Source organism: Crocodylus porosus, unplaced genomic scaffold, assembly GCF_001723895.1.
Source record: "Crocodylus porosus isolate Cpor-Errol unplaced genomic scaffold, CroPor_comp1, whole genome shotgun sequence".
In the NCBI taxonomy this organism is placed as follows: Eukaryota; Metazoa; Chordata; order Crocodylia; family Crocodylidae; genus Crocodylus; species Crocodylus porosus.
In genome coordinates this window covers 2,840,027-2,851,788 of record NW_017728928.1, presented here as the reverse complement: position 1 = coordinate 2,851,788, position 11,762 = coordinate 2,840,027, and positions in this window count along the sequence as shown.

Genomic DNA, 11,762 nt, shown 5'->3' with positions numbered 1-11,762 from the left:
AATTGTATTTAAACGATTAATTGCTTAACCGGGAAGCCCAGTGATAACCGATTATAGCTTACCAGTTACCATTTAACGTGGGGCAGGGCACAGTCCAGCAGGGAAAGGGGGGAAAGGAAGTCCAGCAGGGTACTGGGAGGCAGGGAGGAGCAAGGGGGGGCGGGGGACAAGTCCCTATAGCCAGGGCCAGGTTAATGCATAGGCAAACTAGGGGGCTGTAGGGGGCCCTTCCCTTTGCAACAGCGGAGCAAGTGGCCCCATCCACCTCCCTTTCCTTCCTCTCCTCTCCGCTGGTCTCACCACTGCAGTGGCAGCTCCAAGCCCCACTCCCCGTGGGCGGCAACACGGGGGTGGGGAGGTCTCGACTGGCCGGGGGCCCATGAGTTTGTTTGCCTATGGCCCACTAAAGGGTTAATCCAGCCCTGCCTATCGCTCAGCTCCGTGAGCCCTGGTGCAGCCACTTGCAGCCTCTTTGCCACCTGCCGCAAACAGCTTGGGCTCTGGGCAGGCCCCTGCTGCCTGCCACGGAGCCACTCAGTCTCTGCCATATGTCAGGGTGGCCAGGCCAAGCAGGGTGCCCCTTAGGGTGGGCCAGAGCAGCCCCACATGGAGCAGGCTGGGGGGGTTGCCATATCAATTCATCATTTAATACCGCTGTAATTGCAACACGTTAAACAGATTTTTTTTATTTTTTTTTTTTAATCAGCATTTACAACCCTAGTAGAAATGCAGCCTGAAGCTGTCTCACTTGTTGCCCTGCTGGGTTATGATTAAGGGGATGCCAAACTCATTAGCATATCTGGAGGCACAGGATAATTGGAGAAAAAGGATGTGAACATTCAATCAATGGAGTTTTCCAAGGGGGGGGGGCTCAATGCCAGTGCGTCCCTCCATTGTGCCACATGTAGATCTCACTCCCCCATCCCTTTTTGCCAGAGCGTTATACCACCATCCCAAGGAAAAAATGAACACCGCTTGAAACAAAACAAAAGCCCCTGCAACAATAGTCTGTCAGGCATGATTTACTGTGCTAGCATCCAGCAGGCAAGCTTCGTTGAGCAATCTGAATCCGTGGCTTTGCACACGGGTTCGCTCTCCCGCAACGCGACAAAGGGACAAGTAGATGGGCAGTAAATAAAAATGAGGTCTTTTGTGCTACTGTATGGGGGCCTCTCTCTGGGGAGGCAGAATAAGTGAAGCATGAAATGCAATATGAAATCAATTTCTTCTCTCATGGGAGCTAGGTGAGAAGGGGCTTAGGCTCACTTTATAACGGTGGCGGGGAGACGATACGCAGTTTGGGAGCTGTTAAAGGAGCCTAAACTGGCTCGTCTCTGCAACTTCTCTGCTTCTAACGTCCTTTAGATGTACTTATAGATACTGGAAGACAATTAAGCCCACCTTGACTAGTCTGCCACTTGTCTGCACTTTGGAGTTGCTTAGCAGTATCTGGGACACTACCCAAATAATTCTGCTTTAGGTGGTCAGAGTATATTTTTCAGGCGGGCTCTCCAGCTTTTCCATTCTGCAGACCATTTCTCAAAAGAAAAATCCTCTCTGGGACCCATCTATAGTTGGTCGAGTCCATGACTTCATATTACTGTTGCTTGGTTCTTAAACTGGCCTTTGCCATGGACTGCCAGGACGGGCTTTTAACAGAAGGATCTCAGTCGGAGATCCAGTCCAGTAAAGGACAAACAAGTAGGCCTTGAAGATCATATCCTCAACCAGAGTAAATCTACACAGCTCCCTTAAAGTCCAAGGGACAGCATGGATTGACATCCTCTGATGATCTGGCCCTGAATTTTTACAAGCACACCCAAAGGATTTTTTTCTTTTCTTTTAATTCAGGTGACTGCCATTCAACCTGTCTATAATCGGACATATATGAACAAGATTCCACTGTAAATATATACAGATGTAACAGGATGACTGGATTGTCTACAGAAGCAAAATGTTCAAACCCTGGGTATGGCAGTAAAAAATCTTTTTTCATGTATGTAGACATGGTAATCATATGATATATTGCAGACTGATGTTATACATGAATTTATCACACCTCTTTCACTTGTTCATTTGACCCTTTGCCCCCTAATTCCTTCCCTTAGGGATTTATTTTAATAACCTCAACTCCTGAGCAGATGCAAATCACTGGATGCTAGATTTTGGCTACCGCTGTTAAATCAAACTGCCACAATACGTGTTTCCTCTTTATCCTGAACATTTATGAATCTCCATGTCTCCCTCAATCAAGAGCATTTTCTAAGGTATAGGGAGGTCAAGATTCAGTTATGCACCAGGTAATTTATATGTATATGTATATGTGTGTATGTAGCCAAGTCTGTATGTATGCAGGGTGTGTGTGTGTGTGTGTGTATATGTGTATATATATGTGTGTGTGTGTATGAATGTGTGTGTGTGTGTGTAAATTACTTTAGGACTTAAATGAAGAGTAGAGTTATCAACTCCAATGACTGGATCAGATTTTGGCAAGGCTTTTGCCTTCTTCCTGTCTCTGCAACCTTTGGAGCCCCCCAATTTAATCTTCACTTATTGTCCTAAGCCTTTGTGTTACTGTGCAATGCTAAACAGCTGTCCTGCTCCTCCCCACATAGGGCTGCATTTCATCAGTGACTCGTTACTATTCCACTTTAACCTCACAATACATCAGAAGAACATTTCAAGGTTTAATTATGAGGGTCAGATTCATCAGGACACTTGGGCTTTTTTGCAGTGCTCTAGTAAAGCAAAGCAACCATTTATTTAGCTGAAGTGGTTGGTTTACAACTGCTTTGTGCATTATTGTATAAAGCAGGCAGAGCATTCTAGTGGTCTTAGTCTTACACGTTCATAAAGTGCGCTTTGAGATCATCAGCTATAGACCATTATGAAGTCCAGAGTGTTGGTATTATCCAACATACTGTATTTCACACTGCATCAGTTTAAAAGACCCTGGGACATAACAGAAGTTCAGGCAAGGTAATTACTATGTCACTTAAACTGGACAGAGGACTCTTTAATCTGAAAGCTGTCATGTACAATAAAATCAAGCCACTGAAAGCCTTGAGGGCCTACCAGCTTTAGAAATCATTTCCCCCCCTTCCCAAGCTTTGTCTGTCATCCTACTGTTACTATCATATCAATGTGTTTCAATCATAAATCCATATTCTTTGGGATTACAGTGTGGCTACTGCTGATCCCAGAGAAGGCAAGGCCTGTGGTACCTTAGCATGTGGTTCAGCAGTGTGAATAATTCAGGGTGTTATATTGCTTCTGCAAGCTACAGCAGCTCGATAAAGGCAGTTGTTTCTCTACTCAGCACTTTGCTAACCCTCTCGACAGATGGAACAGATTAGCCGGGCCCTGCAATGTTGTTAAATAGAATACGCAAAAAGAAAATACAATTACTGCTAAAGTGAAAACATACCGCATGGGATTATTAAAAAAGCAAGATGTTTTACATTTTAAGGATGTTCTTTGGTTTCCTCCCCCTCCTCCCCCCTTTTATTCTGCTGAAGATAGGCACCAGGACCTTGCAAAACTAGTGTCAAACTTTTCCATCTGATCTCATGTAACTTTTACACCGAGCAACCACGTTATCGTCTATGGATGCTGGGATGGTTTACTCCACTCCAGCAAGCACCCTTCCAGTACAAGATTGGGTGCTTGGGGAATTGGCTACTGGTTATACCTGCTAAGTGAAGTCCTGGATAGTCTCAGCATCAACTTTGTGCTATATGTTTGCTCAATGCCTGGAGATGCCCTGTTTTTGTCTACAGCAGCCCTATAATGTAAAGTTCTAGCCTGGTCTAAACAGTCATCAAATAGACTGATTAACTGCAAGGGATACAAGTCATTCCTCTCAGGCTAGCATATCCATACAAATGCAATGACTGAGGAGAGCAATGGGCAATGAACTTCTTATAAACTCAGCTATGAGACTTTCAAGCTTCCTTCCATCAGATTTGTTGGCATCCTCTAGAGATTTGATGGCATTTTCCTTGAGACTGGGTCCCTTCCAGATTCTGGTAGGGTATAATATAGAGTTATTTGAAAAGGTGGCTTTTTCCATGGTACAGGCACCTAAAGAGACTGAACTCTCCACTGACTTGGCACTGTGGCACCATAGTAAAACCAGCTAACTTAGTGTTTGATCCTGCCAGGCACTGATTATTCTGGCCTATGATCCAGAGACTCAAGGTATAGTTATGCATTACATTTAGATCATACTGAAGGCACTTAGCATGAGTTCATGAGCTTTAATGTGCAGGCATTCACATTATAAATACCCTCTGAGCATTTCCAAATTATGCCACTTCAGGTGAGGGTAAACCCTGGGTTGTACTACCTAGTTCATGTTAGGGTAACTTCAGTTTACTCCACAGAGATCAAACAAACAGTCTGAAGTCTTCCAGCATCCCAGGTAACCCCCACCCTGCTCATCCACCCAGAGCAGGGATAGAGCCCAGGTGCCGTGGCTCCTTGCCCCTGCTTGCCAGCGTTGTAGGGCCAAGTCAAAGCAGTTCAGGCAAGAAACAGTATTAGCCCTTGATGGGCAACTGCTCACAGCATGTTCTAACCTGAACACTGTTTAACATCCCACAGATTTAGTATGGTGTAAGTGTAACCCAGAACTGCTCAGGTGCTTATCATTCAAATGACATTTTAGTCAATGTTGCTATTGCCATGTTTAACTTTTCAAGCACCTGATTAAAAGGGGTTTCTACGTCAGGCAAGAGCATTCAGCTTCTTGCAGGATAGAGCTTTACAGCTGCAGTGGGCACTTCTGGATGTGTCACTTCTGGACAAGTGGTCTCTTCTGGACCAGTGGTCACTTCTGGATGTGTCACTTCTGGACAAGTGGTCTCTTCTGGACCAGTGGTGACTTCTGGACATGTCTCTTCTGGACCAGTCTTAGCAAAGGAAGCAAAGACGACTGTCATTATTAGAGATGCATCTTACACAGCACCCAAGTCTCCTCTCCGTCCACTGCATTAGAACATTTCACTAAGGATTTCTACTAAAACTTCAGCTTCTGGGCACCCTTATTTTAGGATTTGATGACAAAATTGAGGAATCCTGACAGCAGATGGGATACAACAGTATGATGTCATAGCACCAGAAACCTTTGCGTCATAATTTCATTTGCAGATGTTTCACCTCTGGGAATGAAGACGTTCAGAATGCAGATCCCTACAGCAATACCACTGTTGGGGCTGAGGGTGAGGGGGGGTAACAGGAATAACAACGTGGAGAAGTGAAGCGTCCAATGACTCTCCCTAAACAACTTGAAGGAACGCTTATTAAATTGAAATGTGTAGATGCAGGGCAAAAACCAGAATGTGTCCATTTCGAATGGTTCCTGCTTTACTCAAGTGGAAAATTCCTAGTACATGGATAAACCCATCAAAATATATTATAGAAAATCCTAGTAGAGATGGAAAAAAACTTATTAGGTCATTCTAGTTTAGGTCCTTGCCAGCATAAGAGTTAGATTACTCGCTAGTGGTTTACCAACAAACTTCAAGTGATATAAACATATTTAAAATGTAACACTAAATATATAAAGTTAAAACCTTGCAATTGATTTATAATGTGAGCCAGCGTATTTTCAAAACATTAATTGTATGGCAGAAACCTTCATAACGGCATGTTTATGGGATTGCCTGGGTGTTTTTCCTTTCATGGAAATATATTTGCTTAAAATTTTGACATTTCCTGTACTAAGAAAAAAATTAAAAGTCTGTGGCCTGTCCAATCTGCTGCTTCTTTCACATGCAGGAATGTACGTACATTAAGCGGTGAATGGTGGAACACTCTAGAAAACCAAATATTAAGGAAAGTATTTGCCACGGCAAAGATAATAAACAGTGGCATTAAGCTGCTGACCATAGCTTGTAGTTAAAAAAAAAATATATATATATATACAGACTCATTAAATATGAGACAGATAGTTGAATTAAACTGAGGTACTTTGATAGCATCCCTGTTTTTCTGTAAGAAAAAGAAATAAAAAAAACCCTACTCCTTCCTGAATATGATGAATCAAGTAACTTTTTATATAAAAAATTACAGGGGGAACAAATTTGTACCTCGTGTGACATCCAGCCCTGGCCCCAGGGTTTTAGCTTAATCAGGTATGAGCACTCCTACAACACACTTTGTTACGGTGCTGTCACTGCTTCTGCTCTCAGCCATGCCTGGCTGGGGACATGTCTCCTGGTTCTTGGTCAGCCCACTCTTTCTCAAACCCTCCAGGCATGACTGGCTTTAAATCCCACTTTCGTAAATAAGATTGCAACCTCTCAGTCAATTGAAGGGAACTTCTAACACTTACAACGGAAGTCCTCTACCTTCTCTGTGTTCACCGTACCCTATGTTTCAAACAGTGGGCACGTCTATACATGCATTAATGCACCCTAATTACAGCACAATCATTCATAATAACAGGTGCTAACTTAATGCACCAAACTTGGGGCTAGTGAGCAGTAGTGCTGGTGCATCTTTTTCACATGATGCTAATAATGCGCAGTAGACTAATTCTACTGCTCATTAGCTTTCGCTGCAACGTGCTCATGTGCAGTAGAATTAGTCTACTGTGCTTTCAGAGTCTCGTGTAGACATGCCCAGTGGCTCTTAGCTGTAACAGCTGATCTCATTATTACAACAGCTTAAACACAGGACACATCTGTGGAAAGTTGGCGTGAGGGCCCTTGCAGAATGTCTGATGGATTTTGCAGATCCAGGTTTAAACCTCTGCTCTGCCATAGATGTCCATTGTGGACATGCGTAATCATTTAATTTCTCAAGACTTCATTTCCCCCATAACAGCATTTCTCTATCTCCTATGCATCTTGTGAGGGTTAATATGCTAGGGATCGTAAGGCACTCAAAGTTGTTGTCATGGGGCCTATGTAATGTACTTAGGTTATAAAGGCCTCATAATGGGCAGCTGTGCTGCTAAAGACCCTGAAAAAGAATCCAGTTCAAACAGAGAATAACAAATTTGTCAGACTAGGTGCAATATTATACCAAGAGACTGACATGGGCAACTTAAAAGAAACTGAAGACAAGATTATCCAGCCAATGTAAATTATATTGGAATGGACTGTGTTTAAAAATTGTAGAGATGCTTGGAATGCAAAAGCAAAAAACAAACAAAAAAAAAGACACACACCCAAGTGTCGACTGTTGCATGGACTATGGAGGAAACTTGGGTTATGAGCAAATATTTTAGTACAAATCAAATGCCTGGGGATATGCAGCTGGGGAAGGCGGGAAGAGATTAATATTGGAAGCTTCAGAACTTCCCTTGACTGAAGGCATTAACTTTTATTTTATTAACTTTTTAATGCCCTTCAAGAAGAGAGGGTGCTCTCGTGGACTTGCTTTCCCCACCCCCTAGGATGGTTGCCCTGGGGATGTTGCTCCTTCTAGGCTTTAAGTAGCAGCTGGCTGTGATTAAGAGGATTGTGAGGATCATGGCTTGATTAACTTTCAGCTGCTATTGGTTTGCTTAAGTTCCTGCAAAAGAATTAATCTTTTGGTTCGGCTAAATGTTGAACTCTAATGGATACCAGACCCTCTGGGCCCACCCAGAGTACAGAGTGCCAGGACCCCCATTTTAACATATTAAAGCTCTGATGCTATTGTCCTTTCAACAGTTAAACTCCCATGGTAGCCAAAGGGTATTTTGCCTTTGTTTGGACTACAGATTTTGCCTCCATAAGTATTGCACCTATTCCCATCTGCCTATCTTTCTATCAACCATTTACCCACCAATCTTTCTTTCTTCTTATCAACCCTTTTCTTCTATTTTTTACTTGTATACGTAAAGTGACATTTCACATTTTATTTTAACCAAAAGGAGTCAGTCTACGTCCTTCCTCAATCTTGAGATCTTTCCATTAAGGTTAATAGAACTTAAGCATCTGTTTAAGCCACGTGCTTTTTCTTTTTTTTAAAGAACGTGTTTCAGATTAGGCATTGGCTTCTTGACCAACAGCGCAGATCTTCGTTTCGTAACAGGCACCTGATCTAAAACCACTGAAGTCATTTCATGGGGTCTTGGACCAGGCCTTACGAAAAAAAGGAACACAGTGTCCAGAATTCAGAGACTTATATGGTGCCTTTCTGCTCTTTTTCCAGAGCATGGAGGAAATAAGAGCCTCAGCAAACACTGACTGATGGTAAGACAGGAAAGTTTATGCATCTTCACGATGATGAAATTCTCACTAACCAATCACAGTCTAGGACTGGACACAGTGTCAGTGGATGGCATCTCAAGATCCCCACCCAGGGGGTCACAAACAGCAAACATGACACTGACCCTAATCTAGTTCTTCCCAAGTTGTAGACTGAAACCCAGCCTCAACCAGTTAGGTGTCTGGATGTGCCGGTTTGCACTGGCTTGTGCCTCATGTCATCTTCTCGCTGGAATAAACAAGTTTAAAAAGCTTTCAAGTCAGGAAAGCAACTTTTCATGCTTACTTTGCAAAGGTGGAAAGGAACAGATAAATTAGCAATATGGACTGTTCTTTCAGTTTGGATATGGAAATTCACTACTTCGCAGTGGACCAGCAAATTTAATCATGGATGATTTAACTATTGACAGAACCCGGGAGGCTGAGCTACAAACTGAACAAATGGAAATTTGTTATTTGTCTAAACTAAAACAATGAGGAAGGAAGATAATGGGGAGGGGTGTCTTCTTGTGACATTGTTTCAGCAACTGACACAATATGAAGTTTTATTTGTGTTGGAAGGATACGATCAGGGCGTGTTTGACAAGCACAGAGCGGCATAGAGGAGTTATTCTATTTTATGTATTGACTAATAGAAAATGACAGACTGAACCTTGCTGCTTAAGTCTATGCTATGCTTTGCATTATTGTCCTGATTAAATTTGGCTCCCTTTACAAGTAGTCAGCCTTTGACAAGTTTGACTGCATCTCTGCCAACAGCTGAAAGGCTGAATTCCTGGAGCTTCTGGATTTTCAACGATACTAAGGACCCTGAGGGATTAAAAATGGCTCTGACTTCTATAACCAATAGCATATAGCATGCATATAGTGCTGTAGTTCAAGCCCAATTTACTGGGATCACCATTCGCTTACAGGGCACTGATGAACGATTTTCCTTCATTGCAGAAATCACTAAATGAAATACTCTGTCCTGTGTTATGCAGGAGGTCTTGGTTGTGGTGCTTTCTGGTCTGGAAATACATACATGTATGAAGAAGCAGATATGTTGCTGTGGCCTCCATGCGTTGGGGCAGAAGGGGGGTATCAAATACAAATCCAACCAAGTCAACTGCAACTCACAACACCATAACCCAACCCACGCAAGTTGCTGTAGCCATCATGTAGTTTTCCACGTGCCTGCCCAGTTGGGTGGATTGATGGCCATTTCATTTTTAAGGCCTATTCATACAGCACCTTTTTTCTCCAGTCCAAAGTTAATTTCAACTAACCAGCCTGAAATGGGGCTGGGAGGAAGGGCTTGATGAACACAGTACAAAACTCTGGCAAACATCTTGTTAGAGTTCTCTGTATAAGGGCCACTGGTGGCATATGGTGCGTGTCTCCTCTCCAGGGCAGGTTCAAAAGGAAAAAACAAACTTCACCTTTTGGAATGTAACCAGCAGATGAAAACAAATTAACTTTTTTTTTCAGTTGTATACTTTAACCCAATGTCTGTTTTAACGTCCTGTTTTACAGCTTTCTATGATAAATTCCTTGGGTTGCCACCTCCCTCTGAGCTGGACTGTTCCAAGTCAACTTCTTCATTAATCATAGCCACGGCACGTTGCTTAGAGTTTTCCAACGTGCAGATCCCTCTTCCAGGCTTGGAGCCCCACTTGTTGCAACAAACACGTGGGAAGCTGTGTTTGCTTTGCGTGTCAGACATTGTTAGCATTTGATTTGGTGGCCTCTCCTGTGAAGTACAACCATCAGGCTCAGGTTTCCGTTTCATCATGGAAGTGACAACATGCTGTTGAATTTTAAGTGAGTGCCTGGTATGTCTGGAGTTTTACAGATATTTGATTCTGTTAAGCTCAAATTCAAAAGGTCTGTGCATTTTAGAACAGTCTTTTTTCCTCCTTATCCTTCTTTTACCACCAGTTTAGGATCAGTTAAAAAAAAAACAAAAAACAGTGACTGAATTTGATCAAAGTTTCTAAAGAAATCTCTTTCACAATTTAAAACTGCAAAACTAAGTACTTCAGTGGTCTTGGATAAAAGAGATGCTAATACAAAGATAAATAATATACACGCTCATACACAATGTATATAGACCGGATTTTGCATTCCAAAAACCCTTGAGAGATTCTTATTGATGGCTATATATGCAGGACTAAAAGAAACCATATAGTGCATCACTACTTTAGCTAGTTATTTTATTTTCATATTACCAAACTTCCTCCAGAGATCAATAAACCAAATTAATTTGAGAAAATGGCACTACTTAGAAGAGGCTAAACACTATTTGGAATTACAGCTGCCTCCTGTTTTATACACCTGTAACTTTAAATACGAATAAATAAATTTGTCTCCCTTGTATGGTGCATTAGATATACGATTCAGCTACATAGTTTGCACTAACCATGTGTGATATTGCAAAGGGATCTTACAACTATGCTAACACATACACAGAGATAAATGTGTTCAGGTCTTTCCTTAAAAAAAAGATACCATTTGAATTCTGAGGTGCCATGTTTCACTTCCAAAGTTATTTCTATATAATTAAATAGCAGGCAAAACAAAGAATGTTCTTTTAAATGACATAAATAGGTTTTCTGTGATACTTTTCAGGCCCCCTGCTTGATTGTTTGTTATACCGAAATCAGCTTGTTAGACCAATACTCCTAATGTCACCCAAAGACGTAGATGAAATGTATGTAGAAAGCCCGGACAGAATGAGTTTCCTCCAGAATGAAGACTCCTACAGAGTCTTTAGGAGTCTGCAGTCCTGCAGGATTAAGGCTATAAATCTCCTTTCTATCTGAACTCTGAAATGCAACATGTTTTAACATACAAGGACAGCATTTTCAAGCTTTTAATGAAGCTATGGTAGTTAGTTCAGGTTGATTTCCAGCCTACTTCTGACATAGCTACAAGCCAGACCCCCTACAATCTAATTTATGTCTCATCATGGACACTACCACTATGCCATATTTGCTGTCACATTTATTGGAGTAAATGATTTAAAACATAACCAGCAACATTTAATTACCAGGCAGAACGAATTAGAAACATAACCCTGTTTCAAAAATATGCTGCTGTGGCTCTTCAAGCTCTTCAGAAGGGTGGAGCCTAATTGACATTTGGGGCAGTTAAAAAAAAAACTGTGCTGGGATAGTCAGAGCTACGCTGTTGGGATAAAACCAGCATAGTCAATCAATATTTACACCAGCTAAGAGAAAGGGCCAGTCTTGTCATAGCACTGGCAAGAAAATCTCATGCCTCTTTGCAAACACTTTGTCAACAGGTGTCAGAAGAAAAAAGCCTGAAAGCTTGAATTGTGGAGAACACCTCACACCCTGGCTAAGTACTGACAGTCAAAAAACCCTGTGGCTGAATTGATTCAAACTCGGCAGGTTAGTGTAAGCTGTGTAGATTGAACCAATAAGCCAGCGAACAGACATTTGCTTTTGATTCCAGAAATGCAGCCACCTGCCTGCAGTGGCCCAGGCCAGAAGCAGGGGGGCGCTAGAGTATGTCTCCCTACTCAGTGAAATTTAAGCCTACCCACTGAGGTGG